Raw genomic sequence first — 25,191 nt, 5'->3', positions numbered from 1 at the left:
GGGTCATCTTCATGGCTCAATAGCATTTCACATACAGCACCCACACTGTTGAAACCAAGTGTTTTACACACCAGACAGGCCCCCTAACTTTATATAACCTTGCTGTGGCTGTGGCCCCTTTCTTTAATTTTTTATGATTTTCTGAAGATTACACTACAGGTAATACACTGGGACAGGTGGGTCGTCTTCATGGCTCAATAGCATTTCAAATACAGCACCCACACTGCTGAAACCAAGTGTTTTACACACCAGACAGGCCCCAGAACCTCGTACAACCTTACTGTGGCTGTGGCTCCTTTCTTTATTTTGTAATGAGTTTCTGAAGATAACACTACAGGTAATACACTGGGACAGGTGGGTCGTCTTCATGGCTCAATAGCATTTCAAATACAGCACCCACACTGCTGAAACTAAGTGTTTTACACACCAAACAGGCCCCAGAACCTCATACAACCTTGCTGTGGCTGTGGCCCCTTTCTTTATTTTTTTATGATTTTCTGAAGATAACACTACAGGTAACACAGTGCGATAGGTGGGTCGTCTTCATGGCTCAATAGCATTTCAAATACAACAACCACACTGCTGAAACCAAGTGTTTTACACACCACACAGGTCCCCTAACCTTATACAACCTTTCTGTGGTTGTGGCCCCTTTATTTATTTTTTTAATAAGAATTTTAGTTTTTCAATATGGCACCATTAGACAGGCGGTACATGGGGATTGGGGGGTGCTATTCACGAGTCAATAGCTCTTCAAGCACAACAGCCACAGTGCTGCAACCAGGTGTTTTACACCAGACATTTCCCCTAACCTTATACAACCTTGCTTTGAGTTGTGGAACATTTCTTTATTTTTTAATGTTTTTTTTTACTGTAATCGAGTGTTGTGCTCACTAGGCAGGCCTCCTGACCTTTCACAGTCATGCTTTGTTGTGTGCAACTTTAATTATCTTTTTAGGATTTTTTGAACATGGCAACTTCCACCGAGACGGGTGGGGGGTGTGGGGGTGCTCTTCAATAGCTTTTTCATCTATACACACAAACGGATGTAACCAAGACACTCAGAACCTGTCACGCAGGGGCTGACTGCTGAGGATAGGGATCCAATGCGGTGCCCTTGGTAGGGTTGGCACGAGACGCAGGCGTAGTCGGAGTAAACAGGCAGGGGCCCGAGTCCGGGAAGGCGTAGAAGTTGCGTCGGTAGGCAGAGGCATAAATGAAGAGACAGGCTGGGGTCAGGATCCGAGAAAGCGTAAAACAGGCGAAGGTACAAAATCGAGTGGCTAAAGCAGTTGTCGGAAAAGCGGGGTCGAGGTCCAGGGGAGAAGTCATAGTAAGGCAAAGGCGTAGTTAGTAGGTAAGCTCCGGGAGAGAATCTCAATCGTGAGCAATGACCGGGGGACAGATGAGGGTTTAAGTAGAGGACTGATTGACATGTGCATGTTTGGTATGGGCAGAGCTCGAGGGAATGCGGGAGAGCTTGCCTGCGTGAGGGAGATTCATGACAGAACCAACAGAATCAACCTGAACTCATAGAAAAACAAGAATGCCCCCGAGACACCTGAATCCCCCTCCTGGACCACTCTGGTATCAACACCCCCAAACCCATCCATACCAGCTAACAAGATTCAGAATCGGTGCAACCCTCCAACCTGGACCAAGAGCAGGATGGGACAAGAACCTGCACCACACTACCTACACAGGTTTGTATTTTTGGCTGAAGATGAAAATGTCTAACATAGATTGTTTTGGTTCTAGCAAACAATAAAAATAGTTGTTAAAATCCAAACACACATAATGAGATCACTCTCTGTCAGTATGTGTAACATTCTGGGTCTGGGCTCCTCTGTATTTGGGCTAAAGAGAGTTCAACAACATTTATTAAATGCACTGACATCATAATCTGACAAGATCCATTGTTTAGGGGAGACTTGACCACCCACTGTCCCCCTGGTATCGTGAAGCTCATTGTCCTTTAGCTTTTCAAAACCAGAATCACTTGGGACTCTGGGGGGATCGGTGTATGCAAAATATGAATTCCTTATGCAAGAAATTGTATATGGTCAATATAGCGATCATATCTTATCAGCAGATGGTAATCTCCAAGGAACAAGTAATAGGTTTATTCCACGCTGAAAAATGATCAAATGATTGATGAACCCAAGTGATTTGAAAGAAATGTTAAACAACTCAAAGCGAGGTTGTATAAGGTTAGGGGAGCTGTCTGGTGTGTAAAACACCTGGTTGCAGCACTGTGGCTGTTGTGCTTGAAGAGCTATTGACTCGTGAAGAGCACGATGTACTATCCCCATGTACCGCCTGTCTAATGGTGCCATATTGAAAAACTCATAAAAAGATAAAGAAAGGGGCCACAACCACAGCAAGGTTGTATAAGGTTCTGGGGGCTGTCTGGTGTGTAAAACACCTGGTTTCAGCAGTGTGGCTGTTGTATTTAAAATGCTATTGAGCCATGAAGATGACCCACCTGTCCCAGTGTATTACCTGTAGTGTAATCTTCAGAAAATCATTACAAAATAAAGAAAGGGGCCACAGCCACAGTAAGGTTGTATGAGGTTTGGGGGCCTGTCTGGTGTGTAAAACACTTGGTTTCAGCAGAGTGGGTGCTGTATTTGAAATGCTATTGAGCCATGAAGACGACCCACCCGTCCCAGTGTATTACCTGTAGTGTTATCTTCAGAAACTCATTACAAAATAAAGAAAGGGGCCACAGCCACATTAAGGTTGTATGAGGTTTGGGGGCCTGTCTGGTGTGTAAAACACTTGGTTTCAGCAGAGTGGGTGCTGTATTTGAAATGCTATTGAGCCATGAAGACGACCCACCCGTCCCAGTGTATTACCTGTAGTGTTATCTTCAGAAACTCATTACAAAATAAAGAAAGGGGCCACAGCCACATTAAGGTTGTATGAGGTTCGGGGGCCTGTCTGGTGTGTAAAACACTTGGTTTCAGCAGTGTGGGTGCTGTATTTGCAATGCTATTGAGCCATGAAGACAACCCACCCATCCCACCTGTAGTGTTATCTTCAGAAAATCATAAAAAAATAAAGGTTCCATAACCCAAAACAAAGCTGGGAATAGTCAGATGACCTGCTTAGTGTGCAAAACACTTACCTGCAGCATTGTGGGTGCTGTGGTTTAAATGCTATTGGTTTGTGAACCAGTGCATTGTGCCACATTAAATAAAAGCAAGAGAAAAAGAGATTCAGAACACAAAGCTGTGTCAGTGTTCTGTGTAAAAAATCGGTTTGAACATCATGGGAGCTGTTTTTAATAAGCTGCTGAGTAAAGAATATTTTAATCTTCCTGCTGTCAGTAGTATTTTCAATATAGTTGACCCTTACCTGAATGAAAACAGGACGTAAAGGAAGGGTTTCAGAAATCAAACAAAGCTTTATTCCCGTGCTTACAGTCTGGGTAATTGGAGACCGCGCTGTTCTGCTTCCTATGGTCATAGGCGGGTTTTTCGCATGAAGCCGTATTGAACAGTATTTCTCGCTTTGTGAACGTGTGCACACAGCGGTCCCCCGGGTTCCAGTTCGTGCGTAATTACGCATCGATGAAAAACCGGAGGTTTAAAAAAAGATAATCAGCTCACCAATAGATTGATGTAAAGGCTGTGGAAATATCCACAAGTCGTGGTCTTTAAAATGCTTTTGGTTTGAAGGCGTTCTGTGCTTCCATTGCGGAGATATGGACAAAAGCATATTCGTGCTTGGTCAAAAAAATGTCATAAAAACGAAAAAGTAAAGGCTGAGAAAGCATCCACAATGTATTTTATACACAAAGCACGTGTTTTTGTAACTCTAAGAGGTTTCGTGAAAGCGCTACAGGCGTGCCAAAATCGTTTTCGAACTTCAAGCTAACTTTACCCCGGTCGTCCTAACCTGAAAGAAAAATCTACACCCACTTTATAATACTGAAAATGATTCAGGAAGTACAGCAAAGTTCTAAAACCAGCGAATACATCACATAAAATGTCAATTTTTCAAAAGTAAAATCTTCAGCTTTGAAAGATTACCATCCATATATTTTCGTTTTTCTCTTATTTTACATAACACGCTTTCGAGAAACAAACTGTCTTTTAATTAAGGCTTCATTAGAAAACGTGTATCTTGGTTTGCCAAGTTAAAATCGGCACATCCCAGTGGGTAAAAGATGTAGAATATACGACTATTAAACGCATACCAGACGTGTAAATGTGCTCTGTAACTGGTCTAGAATGAAATTCTAATATACGTATATCGTTATACGTCAATTAGACATCTATGATTATATGTTTATTATACATAAATGGTTGGAGTTCTATTATACAGATAAATTTAGAAGACTATTATACATATATAGTTAAAGGTCTATTATACATCAAAGAAAGATTTTTATAGGTGTAGGAACTAGTAAATAAAGCCAATGATTTATTTTTGAAATTTATTCTTAAAATATACAATTATTTACACCTGAAAAATATGTATTTCGAATTATACATTATATACAATATTGTAATCAACAAATGTCTAACCATCATAAAAAAACACAACTATTAAACTTCAGTTACAAATTCTAGTAACATGGCACTATATATAGTAATGACAAACACAAACTAATTACATGAACACGCTAATATTTAACTCAAAACCACATTTCGATTCAAATATAAATTTTTAAAATTTACAACTTCTTTATTTATTTGAAAATATTATTAATGTAGCACAAACGCTACTTTCTAATAAAGACAGAAAGAAACTGTTTGTTTTGTGTCTCATGGTGATCCTCCTCTCGAGACTAATGAAATGTTTAATATGATCCCTCGAGAAAAAAAAGGAATCAATTTCCGCCTGGAATGATTGATGCCCCATCAAACATTTTGTAATATCCCTGGAAGTTTATACAGTAGAATCCTGGTTTGTGGCTTAAATTCAAGTTAATGAGACTAAGGAAACGAGTTGGAAACTTGATGTCGAAGTAGGATTTAAATCACCCATTTCACATTTTACTTCATTGGGCAGTATGTGCCAGAAAGCAATGCCACAGCATCCCTTCGATAGCTCAGTTGGTAGAGCGGAGGACTGTAGTGGAGTTAACAGGGAATCCTTAGGTCGCTGGTTCGATTCCGGCTCGAAGGAAGGTGCTTTTCATGTAATTTAATCAAAGAGTTAAAAAAGCGAATGTGTTTTATTCAGACATTGATCAAAAGCTCAATAATCGACTAAGCAAAGGTTCCTGTTCCGAATTCAGCCCACGTCTGATTGTCTTGTTTTGGCCAAGATCTGATCTTTGAATTAAGGGACTACACTGTCTGCTTTGTAATTCAAAAATACATACAAATGTCAAGTTTTTTGTAGATATAAAGGTGTTCTCTGTTTTCAAAGGATAGTTACTTAATTGGCATAATGATTTGGTATTGATTTTGTATCGTTGTATTATAAAGTTTGTGCTTTCTGTGTTTTTATCGTATTGTGAACTTATTTTTTAAACAAATGCTTACAAAGGCAAACACGGCACACATCTGTTTATACCAGCGGTGAATTGTACATTTTTATTAAGTACAAGCTACTGTGCACTTCTGGGAGTATAACAGGTTCGATATAAAGTGGCAAAAATATAAAAGGGGAAAATACCCCAGACTGCATGTAAAGCCCTCGTTGTGACTGTTTTAGATAAAATGGCGTACTATGCACGAAATGTTGCAGAAACACAATCTGATATTTTGATACAGCTAGGCCAGCGCTTCCAAAGCATGCAGGTGTAGAACAAGACTTAATGCATTTTTATACAAAAATTCGTATTCTATATTCTGGTCGCTTGCAAATTAGAATGGCATATGTTTAGCAACAATATTATTTATGGTACCTGAAAGTTTCAGGTTGTTGCACAAAGCTAAGGTATGCGTATACGTGATCTGACAACTGGAATCAATTTCCTGTCGTTAAACTCTGTTTATTTTTAAGTTGAGGCCCAGGATCCAAATCTTCAGTTCTGATTTTTTAAAGTGATATCTTTCCTTCCTGTCGTGGAAGTCACACGATGTGAGCAATTGTTTTTTTTACGTTGCGATCCAAAGAGCCTCAGACGCACAGTCTAACAGTAACCAAACCAGAATGGATTCTGCTGGGAGCCGGGCTGAGCTCATTCTCACTCCCTTTGCTGAAAACAGAATTATTTCTTCCCCGAACATCGTCTACAGATCACTTGTGCGCTTTTAACCTTCTCGCAGCTACGGGCGAGACTGACGCTCATGATATGAAGGCACCCGCTGGAAGACATTCTCTAACTCTCACAATCGCGACAGACTTCGGTTAAAAAAAAAAAAGTAGATATAGCCCTGAAAAAAGCATTAGCTTTATCAGTTTTTACATTAATCTATTTTGAATCAAAGTTTGATTTTTTTTATTGCATTTTACATTATAATAATAATAATAATCATCATCATCATTATTGCTTACACTTATATAGCGCTGTTCTGGATACTCCACTCAATACGCTTTACAGGTAATGGGGACTCCCCTCCACCACCACCATTCTCCTGAATGATCACAGGACCTCGGTTTTACGTCTCAGCCGAAGGACGGCACCTGTTTACAGTTTAGTGTCCCCGTCATTGTACTGGGGTATTAGGACCCGCATGGACCGCAGTGTGTGCGCCCAGCGACAGAAACCAGATGTGTGTCGGGCTCGGCTGCGAGCAGGACAATGACGTCACGGGGACAAAGTAGAGGAAATCAAAACGGTTCTATAAAAGACCTGTGTCAGCTGTTGGTTTGCAGTCTGGACTCTAAATCCTCCGATCCGATTTTTAATCTCTCTAATACCTGACCGGCTTCTTCCGAGTATTTATTCGTATACTTATTAGTAGTATGAAGGATGTGACAAATTTATGATTTCTTGGAACAAAATGGTTTTTATTTGCATTCGAAATGAAGCGGAATTTTAGCGCGACACACAAACCCTTTGTCTTTTTTAGATAGTGATTTTTAAACAGATATAAATGTAGAAAACGTGTTTTATTTTAGCACTACAATAGCAGGGTCAGTGGCGTAATGAATAACGCGTCAGGACTTCCATCAGAAAATTATACTGTAGGTTGGACTGCCGTCTGGCTTGTTTCGTTTATACCACTTACATTCTTTTATATAAATGAACTCCACCTGAAAGCTATAGAACACACTTTAGGTAAGTTGTCTGCAGCCTCATGCGAATTTCGACAACTTACCCAAAACACTGTACTGTCTGGAGTTCAGCTCCAGCTCTGAACTCAATTGCAATGAAAAACCATGCGTAACAAAACTGGAGAACAGCTGAACTTGTGCTCAGTTCGGTGATGAGGGTTCAGAACTGTCCTTGTTGTAATTAGCACGAACTGCACAGGCTCTGAATCAGACCATGTCAATTAGTCTGATCAGTGTAGGACACGTTAATGTAGAATTATTAATAGGCTTATTAGTTAGTTAGTTAGTTCAGGTTTACCCACCTGAACTAATGTAGAATTATTACTTGGTCTGTCTCTTGTTTGTATATAAATGAATGTCTCTGACAACTTAATGTTAGTTTTACGATGTAGGTCAGGCGTTGACATATGCACGAGTATACGAAACGTCTCACTCCTGATTCAACTCATGTTCTATAGGAGATTGGCGATTCCTCCTGTTTCTCGTACAACCATATCAGAACAGAAGACCGTGTCACCCAGCTGTGATTCAAGATCGACTCGCATCTTTATCCCTTTTTTGTTCGTGATCATTATTTTCTTTAGTTATGATCAATATTGAACTTTTTCGAAATGAAATGACAATAATCAAACATGCTGGCAGATTTTTGAAAAGTATTTGGAATTGACAGGGTGCCCCTTTGGAACAGTCGTCAGAAAATGTGAGAAAATGAAAGTTATGTAAGCTCTCACACAAAGCATTGAAGATTGGAATCTGAGTGTAAAAAAGCTACCCGTCTCCCAATGATAGGCAGGGATACACACCATGACTCGAATAGACTCAGCGAACTTTAACACCTATGATATTACGAGTGCTTTGCACGTGTCAAATTTCAAGAAGGAACTACTACAACAGTTGTGGATATAATTCATTACCACCGGCAAAGTCCAATACCGGCAACTTCTGAGAAAATAATGTTCACTCATGGAATTTGGTCTTTGAACGGCTGGCGGGAAAATTCATTTATACTCCTGTTGCACCCTCAGCTGAAACGTTAAAATAACAACGCAGATTTGTTGGAGAACCTGACAAGAATTATTGGGTTAGCACTGTATGTATTCTGGTATATTTACTTTAATTTTAATATAAATGTAAACATGCATGCTGTATAATCTATTGTAATTTTAAAATATGTTAGCTGAGGATGCGAGGGGGGCTATTATACCTTGTGAAACACGCAAGGAACTGTAAAAAAGGCTGGTATTTGAAAAAAATTGGCGATCACAAGAAAACCACAATTTATGTGGTATTATCATCAATATCCTTCAAAATCTATGTTCAAATGAAGGATTTAAAGAAACTATGAAAAAAGCAACAGTAATAGCAGAGGATTTTGATTTTTGCTCTTCAAGTCAGTAGATCGACGTAGAGTTGCGCCCCTAGAAACAGCACAAAGGATGAAACCCACCTCTTTCATTATTGCTATGTTTGTGTCGGTGAAAGTAGCGTTTGTGCTATTGAAAGCATCTCAGAAGATGAAGTTGCAGTCACTTCCACATGTCATGATATCATTAGATCGGACGACAAGAGCTGAAGCCCCCCAGTCCAAGCCAGGAATGTGAGGAAGACAGACATGGAGGAAGGTAGTGTGGCCGAGTGGTCTAAGGCGCTGGATTTAGGCTCCAGTCTCTCTGGGGGCATGGGTTCGAATCCCACCGCTGCCAAATGTTAGTGTTTTAAGACCTGCAATACGACCAGTAAAAGTGCTTTTTGTTAGGCTGCAGGAGGTGTTTAGAGATAGACTTTCTAAAAGACAGGCTAAACATCAAGGCAGAAAAAATATTTTGTTTTCTCAACAAAAATTCTCTTTGGCATGTTCAGCTTTATGTAGGGAACAACATCTGCCAAGATCACTTTTGTCTGTGAAACTTTTAATTCTTCACGCCGAATCATTGGCAGGGGTAATAGCTTATCTTTGAACAGAGCGCTCCATCAGAAATACTTTGTTCGTGCTCAAAAGAGATCAGAGGATTAACTTCATGAATTCACATAGCATACCTTACAGGAAAGATTTAAAAGGGGAATTGATTGTGCTACCTGATGTTGTTCCTGTGGTTTCTTTGGATACAAAGGTGAATGTTCTTTGACGTTCTGCTAGAGTATCCACTGGGTGGGTTTTATCGATTAGCTCAGATAGGTCATCAGTGCTCCGTCTCCGGAAAATAATCAGCACTGTTTTTTCCTGTGCTGTCTTTTAAAACATATAAGATCACGAGTTTACAGATTTCTCCAAATAACAACTATACATTTTAACCCAGCGGTTAGCATTCCTTCAATCCAATAGTTTTACTCTAGGTTAAAAGCAGCGCAATATACAGAGAGATGATATTCAAATATTTCAACGTTCTGTTGGATTACCTGTATGGAGATATCGCTCAGAATTCCTAATATGATTTTGAGTTCAGTTTTGCTTTACTACTTTCAGAGTCTTATATTGACCTTGCTGAAGCAGAGAAGTGACATAATCAGAAATAGTCTTATTAATATTTCAGTTAAATCTTTTTTTCTGTAGTAACATCAGTTGATATTAATATTAGTCCTGATTTATAATTTTTTGTCATGGTTGATCTTAAATAATTTTGTAATTAGTTTCAGTTTTGAAAAATCATGCAGAGAAGCTACCAAAACTGGTATAGTTCATATAATGATTAATGCAATAGCAGCATTTTGGGTTGAAAACAAAAAGTATATCTTGGTATGAATCCTAACACTTCATAGGCAGCGTTCTAGGACTTCTCGCTTCAGATAAAGTTGTCAATACATCATAGGTTTCTACTCAATCAATATCAGCAGTGTTATCGCTACCGAACGCTAAATATAGATCCTGGCAATACTTCGTGAGATCTTCGTAAGAAAATCCAAAATACTACGGAAGGAATCGAATTTATACGTTTCTTTGGATCGAGAAGATGATCATTATGAGACTCAAAACATGCCTGTCTTTTCTTTTTTCGAGGACAAATGGATTATTGAGGTGTAAAGATGGGTTCAAAACCAAAATCACCTGCTATCGCTGCTGTTTCTTCAAATCCTTCAACTGATCATCTATATCGAGGAATAATATATAGTTTCTTCAAATCCTTCAACTGATCATCGACATAGAGAAATAATATTATACAATTGTGGTTTTCTGTTAATTGCCAATTTGACTGTAATTACATCTTCGTTTACAGATGTCTTGCATGTATCATAAGGTATAATAGTCGTCGTGCGTCCTCAGTTAAAATGTACGACAAAAGTACAACATTTATGGTTACATCCATATTAAAATGAAGGTAAATATACCAAGATATTAAAATACAATTGTACAGTCCTAACTTAATAATGCCTGTGAAGTTTTCCAACAAATCCGAACTGTAATTTTGAAATATTATAGCTGAGAATGAAAAGAGAGTACAAAGATCAAATTCAATGAGTGAAAATGCACCAGTAGTTCTCTAAACTGAGTTTCTTCCCTGAAATGACTTGCTTGCGAAGCACCAAGCAGCCTTGAACGGATCGCGGAAATCAAATATACAGTACAGATGGATTCAGAGTGTGCTTTCCAACTTTTGTGCAACAATTACCTTTGATAGGGTGGAGTTGTCTTCACAATCTGGGTTAAATAAAAAGGAGTGACGTCAGTGTTAAACAGCTTTCCTTCTTGGAGAACAACGGTTGTGTTCCATATTTCTAATTATTTTGGTTTCAAGATCGCAATTTAGTGTGAAACATAAAAGCTAGCTGGATAAGCTTTATTAATTTCCCTCATGGGATCAATAAAGTATCTACAGCAGTGGTTCTCAAACTTTTGGGACCAAGTACCACCCCTAATCCAACCAAAGCATCCAAGTACCACCTACAAGTCATCATCTCATAGGAACCCCAGAAATAAATATTATAATAATGAACTTTATTTGATATAGTGCCTTTAAAGGTGGCTTCTCAAAGTATTTTACAGAAAAAAAACATTAACAACAACTAATAAAAAAGCACCATTTCAGTGAGAGGGGTGAGCCTATTTAGTTGAGCAAAGGAGATGTGAATTAATTTTTCGAGCCTTGATACAATTCACAACAGAGTCTAACAGATATTAAATCGTCAGGCATTTTCTTGACGGCAAAGGTCTCGCGGTGGATGTTGTAATGCGTACATTAATTTCTGGAGCAACCTCTCTAATTCGTGCAACTGCACCGTTATGTCGGCTTGTCATTGCTCTAGCACTGTCTGTACAAACTCAGACGCATTTTATCAAGTCGAGGCCATTCTCTTCGAAAAATTCATTCAGAAGCTGAAATATGTGCTCTCCTGTAGTTCCTGTTGGTAGCGGTTTACAGAACAGAAAGTCTTCATGGGACATACCCTCAAACTCGTATCTAACGTAAACGAGCAAATTGGCCAAATCGACTACAGACTCATCTAATTGCAGTGAAAAACATCTGCTCATCTTAACGCGCTCTATCAGTGTACTTTTGATATAATCCTTCATTTCAATAATTCTTTGAATGACTGTGTCTTTCAGGGGGAGGGGGGCAGCAGGTCGAGCTGTTTAGCAGCTTTTTCTCCACACATAATACGTGTCAGCTCTTTTGCCAACGGTAAATAAGGTTCTTCAAAAATAGTGTAGCTTACCTGCTTTAGCAATCCGCAAGCTTGCATTTTTCCGTGTTTCTGTTTTTATTTCCGTATTTATTTAAAGTTTTTATTTCATGCGCATGGGAGCGAAACACAGAGACGCTTGGTGTATTTTTCTCAAATTCGAACAGTTCTTAAATATTTTTCTGTTATCACGCTTTCGTGTGCTCACAAGATTGCCTGCGTTCGTAGCACGTATTTCTATGCATTCCTGTGTTTACAATGTTGGCATTGTTCCAAAATCACGCACATTCTCCTTTCTCCCTATTTGCTGGAGATACAATAGCTTTTTTTAAATACAATTGGTCACTTGCATCCGTAGCACGCATTCCTATAGAGTGGTATAGAATTACAGAGTATCTCTTGTGTCCACCGAAGTATTAGCATGCACTGTATCGTAGTACGTAGGCTGCGTATTCGACACGTATTAAAATACAAAATATGAAAACCCGTCCCGATTTTTCAGTGCACACTACACAGTTCCAGGGTCATTTGGCATACCACCTGGTGGCACTCCACGTACCACTGCCGGTACGCGTACCACAGTTTGAGAACCACTGATCTACAGTATCTATAAATCTCTTACACGTCATTTACAATGGCTTTTCAACTAATAGCCCGTGCAGGGATCAAACCCTAGCTATTGGTACAGTACGAGTTGCGTAAGGCTCTGTAACGCGCAGATGAGAAACTAACCTCTACTTCTTCATTATATACACAGTGAGCTATATATGCGAGCTTACTGCCTCCTACGGGCTCTGTATTTGATTGCGGTACAAGACCGGCCGTGGAGATAAAGTGAGACGGGTGTGTACATTAAAAGGCTCATAGTGTCCCTGGGAGGGCTCAAACCACCACCTTTTTGGTTAACAACCGAACCACAAAGACTCATGTACAGCTTAACACTTCTCGGTCTCAGTGAAAGTGATACACTCCGTAAAATTTCCAGAGATTCATTTATTTTTAAAGGAAAATCACCAACAGCGGCCGAGATCTACTGGAGTTTTTTCATTCTATACTGCGATTTCTGAAGGGTACTCTGTGAAAATACGAGTTTTGACGAGAAGGGATGGACATATAAGGTCAAAAGGCTTGGGGAATTGAACTTTAAGGTGAAGACTGCGGGTTCAGTAGCAGCAGAACCTGATCAGTATCAGTTGACTCCGATATACTTTGAAAATGAACTTGGGGATTTAGAGTCAGACGTGCTACCGTTGCACCATGGGGTACTTAAGTTAAAAAAATAGGGGAAAAAAATCAGTGTTCCTGGATCTGTAATTGAGAACAACACCTGCACAAGAGCTGCGCAGGAAGAATAAAATGTGGTCTGGGATGAAGAGACTCTCTTCGGAAGAGCGGCGCTCTTCACAGGAGATTTTTTTGTGTGAAGTCGATTTGTCTCCTTTGGGAAATTCAAAGGTGCTGATAGCCGTGGCGCAAAGGTAGCATATCTGACTCCAGATCAGAAGGCTGCATGTTCAAATCACATTGAGGTCTGCTTTTCGTTTTTCAGGTTCTGCTCGTCCTAAACACGGAATTCACACCATGTAGTTGAATTCTATCTGTACACCACATAGATAATCTAAACAAAATAGAGCCCTACTGGACATACAGTTAGGATCTCACACAGCGAATACCCTTGAACACAAGAGAGAAGGCACAGTTCACATCTGCGAAACATCACATCCGTCTTTAGAGACAGCTACATCAGAGAATGGAATCCCGGAAGTTTCAAATAACTTCTTTTAATACAGGTTCAAGGAAACCTGAAAGTTAGGGAGTTTCCGGACACTTTTGTTTTATTAAAAAGTGTCTGAAGCCTGAAAATGTAATTTGAAAAAAAAAAACCCGCTATTGGACATTAGCAGGTACTTTTTGTAACGATTTGCTATTTCATGCTGGAAAACAAAGGAAACAGACCCAATGTTTGCTTTTAGGTGCGGTTCATTACATAATAGACATCTATTACTGAGGAGCTTGAATAAAATTTACACGAGCCAGGTAGAAGTCGAACCTACAATCTTATGATGCAAAATCAGATGCGTTATTTATTAAACTGCTGGTATTTCACATAACCGGAATTCCCCCCTAGTGTGCTCAGCGTCGCTACTAGTAATATACCGCCCCGTCTAAAATTTCAAAGTGAGAAACATGTGTTTTCCGATTTTTTATGATTTTTAAAATATTATTTCTTTAAATCAGACAAAGGGTTTATGTTTCGCACTGGAATTCCGATTGATTGAGAATTCAAAGAAAGACTGTTTTCTTCCACAACACCGTATAATTAACACATCCACCAGACTCTCCAACTTCTCCAGACCTTGCTGGGTGAGCATTTACTCCGATAAACTAGATTACGTATCATGTTAAATCACCTCTTCTCAACACAACATTTCCTGGTGTACGTTTTCTCTATGAAACAAATACATTTTTTCCCTTGCACGATTTCTCGTTTTTTTATCAAAAAAAAGAGGAAGAAATAGTGTTGCAAAAGAACTCTGTCGCCCTTGGGAGATGTCAAACGCATTGGACATGAAAAATGCCAGATAAAAGCCAGTTCTCTTCGTTTCTCAGTGTCGGGGCTGCTACTGTATGTAAAAGAGGCAATTTGCTCTGAGAGCAGCTTCAGCGCTTTCTGAACACAGATGTCTCAGAGCGGTGTGTCCAAGTGGGTGTAAAAGGTGATGGAAGTCATGTCACCGTAGCTTAGTTGGTTGAAGTGACTCTTTATTAAACAAAAGAACCGCGGTTCAAATCCCAGCCGTGTATTTCTTCTTATCTTGTAGTACAGAACGTACCATTTTGGGCACTCACAAAGGGCTTGATTTCGTTAAATGCATGTGTTCATTTCCCTTCTGGAAAACTTGTTTTTGATGAAATTCACACAGCTTGCGAAACATGAAATTCAGTTCTTGGTTATCAGTGCAGAAGAAATATTACCGGCTGGCAAAATAAACGGTAAGAGATTTTTTTTTTGAGCTGAGGAAAGACTCTGTGGAACAATCGGTTATCGCGTTTGGCTATTAACTGAAAGGTTGGTGGTTCAAGTCCCCCCAGGGATGGCTTTCTTCTGCGATGTAAACATTGTTTTACATACTGTAGGTCGATTGGATTTCTCAGCTAAACCATAGCCATTTTAATATTTGTAGGAAATGCGACTGTTCAACACGTGTCAAAAATGTCCAATAATGCCCAACATCGCAACTCCCCAGAAAACCATATTTACCCAAGAAAAATGATCGTCGAATCGTCATTTATACTCCCGTCACATCCTCTGCTGAAATATTTTAAAAATACAATGCGGATTTGTTTGAGAACTTGACAAGCATTGTTTTGTTAGCACTGTGCATTTGGATTTTGATATTTTGACATTTATCTTAATTTTAAACTGTAAATACTGTACAATCTATTGTAATTGTGTTGTAATATTAAAATATGTTAGCTGAGGATGCAAAGGGGTGAAAGGGAAAGGTCAGAGGGTACAGTAACAACAAGGTTAGGACTGGTGGAGGTGGTAGGGGTGTTGATGGTTTTTCTCTGTAGAGGATGATTGAGTTTTTTATCCTTCTCTGAAGTGAGAAACTGGAAGAGTGTAGTTGAGAGATCTGATGAGGTTAGTTATAAAAGGAAGTTGATGTGGAGCTGCCGTAAGAATCCCTTAATGTCTTTGATGTTGTCATCAAAGATAAACTGCAGTAAGCAAAGATAAAAAGAAAATTATCTTTGCATACTGCCCTGTCTTTCTAACACCTGAAGAAGGCTCCACGGCCAACACGTCGTGTTTCCTTTCTTCTCTTTTCAGCATGGAATAACCCTTTACTTGTTCCTTTGCAGCCTACGCATGCTGACGCAGCTACTCACCTGATATTTAACATTCCTATAATCACAACTATGAATGTCCACTGTGGGTATTTATTCCATGAGTATTTATTCTGTAATTGAAGCATATTTTATGTCATACCGAAGTGTCATAATCACTGAATTTATTTTTTCATTTAGAAAGTAAGAAAATGATACATCACTATGAATTGCATTTAGCCTGTTCTGATCTAGATTTTCTATATACTTTAACATGCCATGTTCACAATGTCACAACTCAGAAATGCAACAGTGAAGTGTTGTAATTACCAATGTACATAGTGTTGGAACATTGAGATGTTTTGGTAATGAGGAAGGAGGGACATGCCATGTTCACAGGGTCATATTTAAAAAAATGGCACAGTAAAATTTCCTAAAGTTCAGGATTTTGATAGTCTGTTCCATTGTCTCTCACACCTCAGTGTCAGAATTTTTAGATGTTTTTATAACCAGGGGATAGGTTTATAGCAAGAAGCAGAAAGTACCATCACCAGTTGCTCATCCTCAGTTAACCATATATTCTCATATGCCATGTTCTAAATGTCCCATTTATTTTAAAAAGTTCTTGTAAAATGCAAGATTTTAAGACTTTTTATGATCAGAAGGTAAGGTTGTGGTAAATATGCAGAAAGTGCCTGTGAACTTATGTTTTACCTTTGTCTTATTTACTTATTGTGTTTGTGTTATTGTGAGTTTTGAAAATTGGTTTACAATTTTCTGAAATGTGTTTCACACAAAAATTCTATTTGGATAGTCACTACTTACATATTCCCCTTTACTGAGGATAAATACAGTAATCCATCCCGATTAGTACTTTTAAAAATTACTGTAAAGAGCCATCTACAGGTGAAAGGCGGCATAACATCACAGCAGCAGCATTTAAGGCAGAAGAAGAAGCTGGCGAATAAGAAGCCAGATTCAGCCTCGTTAATGCAATACCATTGGGTGAGGTGGAAAAATATTTCTTGCTCTGAATCCTAACATTTTTATAGGAGGTGTTCTAGTACTTCTTGCCTCAGATAAAACTACCAATACACTTATTTCTACTCCATCAATAGCAGCAGTGTATCGGTACTGAGTCCTAAATGTATGTCCTGTCATCATATAAAATGTCAAAAGTTTCGACTGCATTCAACTGATCAAATTTCTCTTCGATGACAGTTATAATGTTATCCAAAATACATCCGAAACAAATTTGCACTGTTTTTTTTTATCCAGAAGAGCATCATCATGAGACTCAAAACATACCTGTTTTTTTTTCTTTCCGGGAGGAAGGATTGTTCAGATGCAAACATTGGTCCAAAATCAATGTACTCTCCTATCGCTGTTGCTTCTTTAAATCCTTCATTTGAACGTCAATATTGAGGGATGATATCTTACACATTTTGGTTTTCTTTTAAAGCAAATTATATTAAAATATGAGCCTCAGTTATAGTTGTCTTGGAAGTTTCGGAAGGTATAATAGACCCCCTTGTGCCATCAGCTAAAATATGATAAAATACAACAAAATGTATTTACATAGAACAGCATTTGTGGTTACATGTATATTAAAATTAAGATAAATATACAAAAGTATTAAAATACAAACGTACAGTCCTAACATCATCATGCTGTCCAACTGTCTTTTTTGCTTGTCAAGTTCTCCAACAAATCTGTGTCGTAATTTTAAATATTCTAACTAAGGATGCATCGAGAGCATAAATGAATTCTTCTGCCAGCCGTTCGAAGATCAAAGTCCTTGGCTGAATATGATGTCCTTGAATGTTGGTCATTATTGGCAATTCCCAGTGATATTGACTTATGTACTTAATTGTTTAACAAAAACATTCACATTTCCTGCAAATATCAAGTGGGTTAAGGTTTTGCTAAGAAATCCGAATAAGTAGAGATGAGATTTACATTGCAATAATGAGAAGTGCATTTCTGGGTAGGCTCAAACCACTAACCTTTCAATTAACAGAGACTCACGTGTGTCCCTTTTCTCCATTTGCAAGCTTCTGATTAAAAAAAAGAAAATAATGCTTCTTTCTTACCAGCCTGCGATATACAAGGCAAGATTTGTATTTCATCTTTCGCAAGCTGTATGAATTTCATGAAAAGCAAGTTGTTCTAGAAAGAAAATGAAAACTTGCATTAAACAAAATCAAGCTATACATAATCATCCATAGTGATACATTTTGTAAGACAAGACAGGAAGAAAAGCACTGTTGGGATTTGAACTCAGCATCTCCTGAGGAAAGCATATTAACCAAATCAGCCAAAGTGCCATCAGTGTATCAACAACATGTCTGACTCAGTGATTGCAGCTGACTGTCACTGGAGGACAGTTCATCGTGAACAAGTCAGTCTGCATAATGAGGGGGAAGAGACTGACTTCTGTGATGCAGTATCGACAGATACTAACCTTCTGTCCAACTGTTCTCTGCTGCATTCTGGATTAGCAGGTAAATATTGGTTTCCATGCATGTGTAGGGGTTTTGTGTATTTACTGGGACAATTATTAATTGTAGCAGTAAGTCACAAAATGATTCTTTGATGGCTATTAGAAAACCGACCTTGCGGGTTAACTCATTAACGCACACACACAGATACTAATACACTTATTAATACATAAAATGTGCATATAAACATAACAGATCTTAAGAGTGTGGGTTAGCAGAATACAAAAGGTATATATTAAATCACTAAGAGTTCCAAACCAAGAGGGACATACATTCAGTATACCATTCATTTAGACTGTTTCGTAAATGAGCTGGGATTACAACTTCTACACTAGATACTCAAAAGCAAGTACATCACTCATAGGTATTAGATTGATATCAATTGTGGTTGAGGTAACAATGGAATTCTCAAGCTGTAATGCAGAATGTTGAATACTCATCCGATCTGTGTGGATTCAGATCTCCCGCGACACAAAGAAGCAGTGGCAGGCTGTTGCTGTGTGCAATCGGCGCTCTCTGGCTTGGTGCCAGGCAGTGGCCGGTGCGGCTGGCGAGAAGGAGAGGAGGGAGAGATTCCTGCTGCGATGTGCTGCTAATGCTCTTTGAAGACTGGCTAGTTAGTGTTGGCTGAAACTAGCAGAGCTTGTGCACATGGAAAGTGACTGCAGGTCCAAGCAAGTCACACTCTTTAGATGGGAAGAAGACCAGTTCGTTCCCGATGTAGCGCTAGTCCTGAATCCTGAGATTCAGCTGTCGACAGTTCCAACCGTAGTTCACTCGTTGATCAGGCGAGCTTTGGCGGTGGAGTACCGGTGGTTCACGAGGCTGTCAGCTGGGCTAACCTTGGGCAGATCTTTTTGTAATGCACGGGCAACCTCAGTTCTCGACTCTTAGAACAAAGTTAAGTCCTGGCACTCGGACGCACTGGCCGTCACGTGATTGTCCGAGCTGAGTCTGAGAACATCCTGGAGGGACACCTTCTGGGCATTGTGCTGCCTGTTTTATCTGGAGGAACTACGGTAGTACAGTGGCTTAAAGTTCCGCGGGCATTCGAGACACACGTGGGGTTACCCTGCCCTTCCAGTTCCTGATTGGCTGATTGAGGTGGAGGATGAGTATCAATGACCTCTGACCTTGTAAACCTTGGGATGAGACTCTCCCATGGAATCTCCCAGACAGTAAGGCGCCAGAGATGACCACTTATTAGGGTGGCTGGTGAATCTCAGCCTTGGGAGGTGTTCCTTATCAGGAAACTCTATCAGCTAGAAAAACACCTTAAATGTGAACCAGATGGAATGGCCTCTCTGTATCCAGCTGCACTGAGATGAGGGAGAGAGGGACTAGCAAGGGAGCAGCAAACTTAATTCCTGTATTTTAAATACGCCTTGCCACTACAGAACTGCCCTTAGAAGAAAAACATCTTCTATGATAGTGGTACAGTCCATCACACCCCTCCTATAGCCTTTCAAAGAGAAAAAAAACTGACAACAAAGTATGTCTATGTGTGGTAATCAACCAGGTCTTACAAACATTCTTAAACCCTTCCACCTCCTTTCATTGCAAATGATTTGTACATGTTAGAAGGTTAATTTTGGCTTCTGATATTATGGTGGATTAAGAGTCCTGGAATCTTTGTAGAAGGACAAAAGACGGAAAGAAAGAGCAGTGTAATCATGGCCAAGAGAAGGCAAATGTTGGACTATCTGCTTGGAGTGAATGGAGCAAAACGTAGGCAACTCCTTGAGCAGAACCTGCTTCATCCTTCAGACTGGGGTTTCTGAAGATCTGTACATTTGAACTTTCAAAGTGACTAAAGTAAAGGAGTTTTCCCTTTTTACCACATAATTCCCACAGATCAACACTAACAGAGAGCTTAATTCCAGCCAGGATTCAATCACTGTCTCTCAGGCATCCCAGCAGTGGATTTCATGACTTCAGAAAGCCATCTTCACCAGTGGAGAACTCAATGCTCTGAGGTTTACTGGCAGAGTCTCACACTGGGTAATGTTAGATGTTGATAAATAATGTCCTATGGAATTCTACTATTGATAAATTCTACTATGGAACTGTGATGTGTCCTGAAAAAAATCTTCTATGATAGTGGTACAGTCCAGCACAGTCTTTAAAATAGAAAAAAAAAACGGACAGCAACAAAGTAAGTCTGTGGTGTAATCAACTAGGTCTTGCAAATATACTTAACCTCTTCCAGCTACCAACATTACAAATGCTGTTTACACATTAGATGGTTATTTTTGGCTTCTGATATTATGATGGATAAAGAGCCCTGGAATCTTTGTAGAAGGACAAAAGATGGAAAGAAAGGGCAGTGTAACCATGGCCAAGAGAAGGGAAATGTTGGAGAGATCTTTTTTCATTCACTTTTTATCATTGTTTTTCCAGCCCAACAAAGATCAACATATATGAGCAGGCGTCCTGTGTCACATCCAATCTGCATTCCTTCCAAGCATACAGGAATGTCAGTGAATTAAATATTGACATATGAAAATACACAAAAATATGCAATCACACATATGCAGTTTGAGCAAATATAAGACAATAACCAAGTACCACAAACTACCAGGCATCTAGTATCATTAGCAGTTCAGGTGGGGAGCTGCGTCACCATGTGTAGGCTGCAAAGGAACAAGTAATAGGTCTATTCCATGCTTAAAAGAAAAGAAAAAAAACACAACATTTCAGCCGTGGAGCCCTCACACCTGAAGAAGGCTCCACGGCTGAAACGTTGTGTTTTCTTTCTTCTCTTTTCATCTAGTGTCATTAGCCTTTTAACAGTTCCTGTCAAAATAAAATAGAAATGGATAACATTCTAGAGAGAGTTTGAAATACCAAGGTACAATTTAAAACATATCTCTTCCACTACAACCACAATATTTTGGAGAGATCGTTGAACCTCACTGTTCTGACATGTCCGTTGGCCTCCGTCCTGCTTCAGCAATGAATGTGGCGGGGCACATTCTGAGGGAGATGAGGTCAATCAGGTGGCAGGAAAACCAAGCTAAGCTTTTTTTTGAGATCCTGAAAACGAAAGAAGGGCCATGTATATGTGTGCAGCTGGATATGTAATTGCAGGTGGCGTAGCAAATTCTGCTGAAGCCCCACTGCCTGGTGTGGACGGTAGCTGTGCATGTTGCAGCATGTGAGATCAAGGGGGCATGTCATGTGTTTCAGCACTTCACTCCATTCAGTAGCACATGATTCCCTGAGTTCTTTGGATGACCTGTGGACCGATCTTTCACGATGAAGAATTCCTTAAGAAGAATAGATCTCGGCCCACCATCCCAATGCCTCCGTCTCAAAACAGCAACCTCCAACTGCCCTTAGTCTGCAAGGCAGTCCTTTCAAATGCGATGACGACGCTGAGACCTTCGTTGCCTATTGTACGAGCTGAACTTTTGTGCTCATCAATTCAACGCTCTTTCCATCAACTCATCTTGTCTTTTGACGCTTCGTGTTTTGCGCTCCTTTGACTATCAGCATATCGGGTGACTGCAAACACTGAAGTTCTTGCTTACGGAGTGTGGAACATTGTTTTCAAGTGATCGCTGTTCTGTCATGTTGACGCCGAGTGAATCTTTCTTTGGCAACATGGGCAGGCTGACAGCAGTGCGAGCGAAAGTAATGGCAAATTTCTTGACTTATTTCTGAATGTGAATGTTCTTTAGAAAAGGGATGCGGCGTTGCTTCTCGCCCGTGTAAAGGTCACGCATTCCAGACGTGGTTATGAGCGAACAGTTGCCGCAAGTGTTTGAAAAGAGCAAGAGAGGAAGCAGCCCTGCCCCGTGTGAGGATCAAACTCAGGCCCTTCAGATGACGAGACTGACGCACTACCAATTACGCCAACAAGCCCAGCTGCAGTACACACACCGGAAAGTTTGCCTCACATGGATTTCAGTCGCCCGTTCCCTAATCTTTAGACGCCCTCTGCTGAATGTTGCATTTGGTGCCGATACATTTTTGGTCTGTTTCTGTTGCGAGTCCGTCTTTCAGATCTCACCTAGCACAAGTCTCTGTGGCTGAAGTGGCCTCTCTGCTTCAGCATCGTGCCCTCACTCAGCCATTAAAAATGTCACTCGGACTTCTGACATGCTGACATGAAATGTCAAGAGAGAGGGGAGGAGTGACGCTTAAGCCAGAGAGAAGATGAAAAGGGGGCGTGGCTGCGAAACGCTTGACAGCTGCACGATGCTCTCCATGTAAGGCGGGACCACAGGCTAAAGGACACCTTTCGGCACATCAAGCTCTAAGCACACACCTGGAGGATGCGGGAATTGATCCTGCTATCTCCCACATGCAAAGCAAGCGCTGTACCATACAAGCCAACCCCCCTCGCTGGGACTTATGCCTCGGCGTCACCTAGTGCCGCTTGTTCCCCTCTTACCGGGCACAGTTCACTGCCCTTCGTCTGCAAGGCAGTCGTGTAATTGCAGCTTTCTTGACTTATTGATGAAGGTCTGACTGGACGAGCGAATGGCGCCTCTCCCCATCCTCAAGCTCGCTGACAGATTGAAATGGAAAGTGCTGCTGTGGCTCGTTAGTCTAGTGGTATGATTCTCGCTTAGGGTGCGAGAGGTCCCGGGTTCAACTCCCGGACGAACCCTCGTGTGCTCTTTTCCTCCTCTTCCACAAGACTGGGAACTGATATCCACATCACTTCGCAGCGTCTGCTTATGGCAAACGATGGAATGTGACTAATGACTGAACGAGCCTGGTGAATTCTCATCACGTGGCACAATGAGAGCGTGCAGTCAGCTGTCCAAGGCGGCAACCTCAGTGCTCGTTCAAAAGAACACGTACTGAAAACTCATCACCACTGTGTCGTAGATGAGCACCGCGATCGCTTGTTGTCATGCGTCCTTACTTGGGAAATGCAGAAGCAAAAACTGCCCTCTCTCAGCCACCGAAACGTGTGCGGCTCGCCTTGCGCTCTCTGCGCCTCACATATTTGTCGAGCTGTCTGCTCTTCTTTCTGTTGAAGTAATCAAGTTACGGGGCGTCCTGCAGCCTATGATGTTCTCACTGAGAGCTTTCAAGATTTGAAGGAAAACTACGAGCTTGATGGCTCAAGTCGAACGAATGTGATTGTTAAGCAATCGATGATCAAAAGCACGTCTTCTAACAATTCGTGAGAGTATTATCAGCACTGTTTTCACTCGGATATACTTTTCACTTGCTAAGCTGACAAATTGGACAAGAAAATGCCGGAGGCACACTCAGTGCAGACTGAGGTTGGGAAGGAGGTGTGGCCCTTCAACGCTTGACAACTGAAGGACATTCTCTCCGCAACGGAGGAGCACCTGTCAGAAGTCGCAGAAGCTAAACAAGAGCACTGGGCTTCCGGAGATCCAAACTCAGACCTGGAGGATGCGGGCATCGATCCCGCTACCTCTTGCATACTAAGCGAGCGCTCTAACATTTGAGCTAATCCCCCTCGCTTCATGCGTCTCGGCATCATGTCTTACCGCCTCTGCCCCTCTTACCGGGCACCGCCCACTGCCCTTGGTCTGCAAGGCAGTCCTTTCAAGTGCGATGACGACGCTGAGACCTTCGTTGCCTATTGTACGAGCTGAACTTTTGTGCTCATCAATTCAACGCTCTTTCCATCAACTCATCTTGTCTTTTGACGCTTCGTGTTTTGCGCTCCTTTGACTATCGGCATATCGGGTGACTGCAAACACTGAAGTTCTTGCTTACGGAGTGTGGAACATTGTTTTCAAGTGATCGCTGTTCTGTCATGTTGACGCCGAGTCAATCTTTCTTTGGCAACATGGGCAGGCTGACAGCAGTGCGAGCGAAAGTAATGGCAAATTTCTTGACTTATTTCTGAATGTGAATGTTCTTTAGAAAAGGGATGCGGCGTTGCTTCTCGCCCGTGTAAAGGTCACGCATTCCAGACGTGGTTATGAGCGAACAGTTGCCGCAAGTGTTTGAAAAGAGCAAGAGAGGAAGCAGCCCTGCCCCGTGTGAGGATCAAACTCAGGCCCTTCAGATGACGAGACTGACGCACTACCAATTACGCCAACAAGCCCAGCTGCAGTACACACACCGGAAAGTTTGCCTCACATGGATTTCAGTCGCCCGTTCCCTAATCTTTAGACGCCCTCTGCTGAATGTTGCATTTGGTGCCGATACATTTTTGGTCTGTTTCTGTTGCGAGTCCGTCTTTCAGATCTCACCTAGCACAAGTCTCTGTGGCTGAAGTGGCCTCTCTGCTTCAGCATCGTGCCCTCACTCAGCCATTAAAAATGTCACTCGGACTTCTGACATGCTGACATGAAATGTCAAGAGAGAGGGGAGGAGTGACGCTTAAGCCAGAGAGAAGATGAAAAGGGGGCGTGGCTGCGAAACGCTTGACAGCTGCACGATGCTCTCCATGTAAGGCGGGACCACAGGCTAAAGGACACCTTTCGGCACATCAAGCTCTAAGCACACACCTGGAGGATGCGGGAATTGATCCTGCTATCTCCCACATGCAAAGCAAGCGCTGTACCATACAAGCCAACCCCCCTCGCTGGGACTTATGCCTCGGCGTCACCTAGTGCCGCTTGTTCCCCTCTTACCGGGCACAGTTCACTGCCCTTCGTCTGCAAGGCAGTCGTGTAATTGCAGCTTTCTTGACTTATTGATGAAGGTCTGACTGGACGAGCGAATGGCGCCTCTCCCCATCCTCAAGCTCGCTGACAGATTGAAATGGAAAGTGCTGCCGTGGCTCGTTGGTCTAGTGGTATGATTCTCGCTTAGGGTGCGAGAGGTCCCGGGTTCAACTCCCGGACGAGCCCTCGTGTGCTCTTTTCCTCCTCTTCCACAAGACTGGGAACTGATATCCACATCACTTCGCAGCGTCTGCTTATGGCAAACGATGGAATGTGACTAATGACTGAACGAGCCTGGTGAATTCTCATCACGTGGCACAATGAGAGCGTGCAGTCAGCTGTCCAAGGCGGCAACCTCATTGCTCGTTCAAAAGAACACGTACTGAAAACTCATCACCACTGTGTCGTAGATGAGCACCGCGATCGCTTGTTGTCATGCGTCCTTA

General features: G+C 41.2%; 3 non-coding genes across 3 annotated transcripts; all 3 read left to right on the top strand.

The window, feature by feature from the left end:
- Positions 1 to 5,051: 5,051 nt before the first annotated feature.
- trnay-gua (transfer RNA tyrosine (anticodon GUA)) lies at positions 5,052 to 5,139 on the top strand. The gene is given in 2 exon segments: positions 5,052 to 5,088; positions 5,104 to 5,139. It is a non-coding gene; the product is annotated as a tRNA-Tyr (tRNA).
- Positions 5,140 to 8,803: 3,664 nt separating this feature from the next.
- On the top strand, positions 8,804 to 8,885 carry trnal-uag (transfer RNA leucine (anticodon UAG)). Its single transcript has one exon. It is a non-coding gene; the product is annotated as a tRNA-Leu (tRNA).
- A 15,974-nt stretch (positions 8,886 to 24,859) lies between these two features.
- trnap-agg (transfer RNA proline (anticodon AGG)) lies at positions 24,860 to 24,931 on the top strand. The gene has a single exon. It is a non-coding gene; the product is annotated as a tRNA-Pro (tRNA).
- Positions 24,932 to 25,191: the final 260 nt, after the last annotated feature.

Source organism: Lepisosteus platostomus, chromosome 5 (assembly GCF_059453375.1).
Source record: "Lepisosteus platostomus isolate fLepPlt1 chromosome 5, fLepPlt1.hap1, whole genome shotgun sequence".
NCBI lineage: Eukaryota > Metazoa > Chordata > Actinopteri > Semionotiformes > Lepisosteidae > Lepisosteus > Lepisosteus platostomus.
This window is presented reverse-complemented; position numbering and strand designations above follow the sequence as displayed.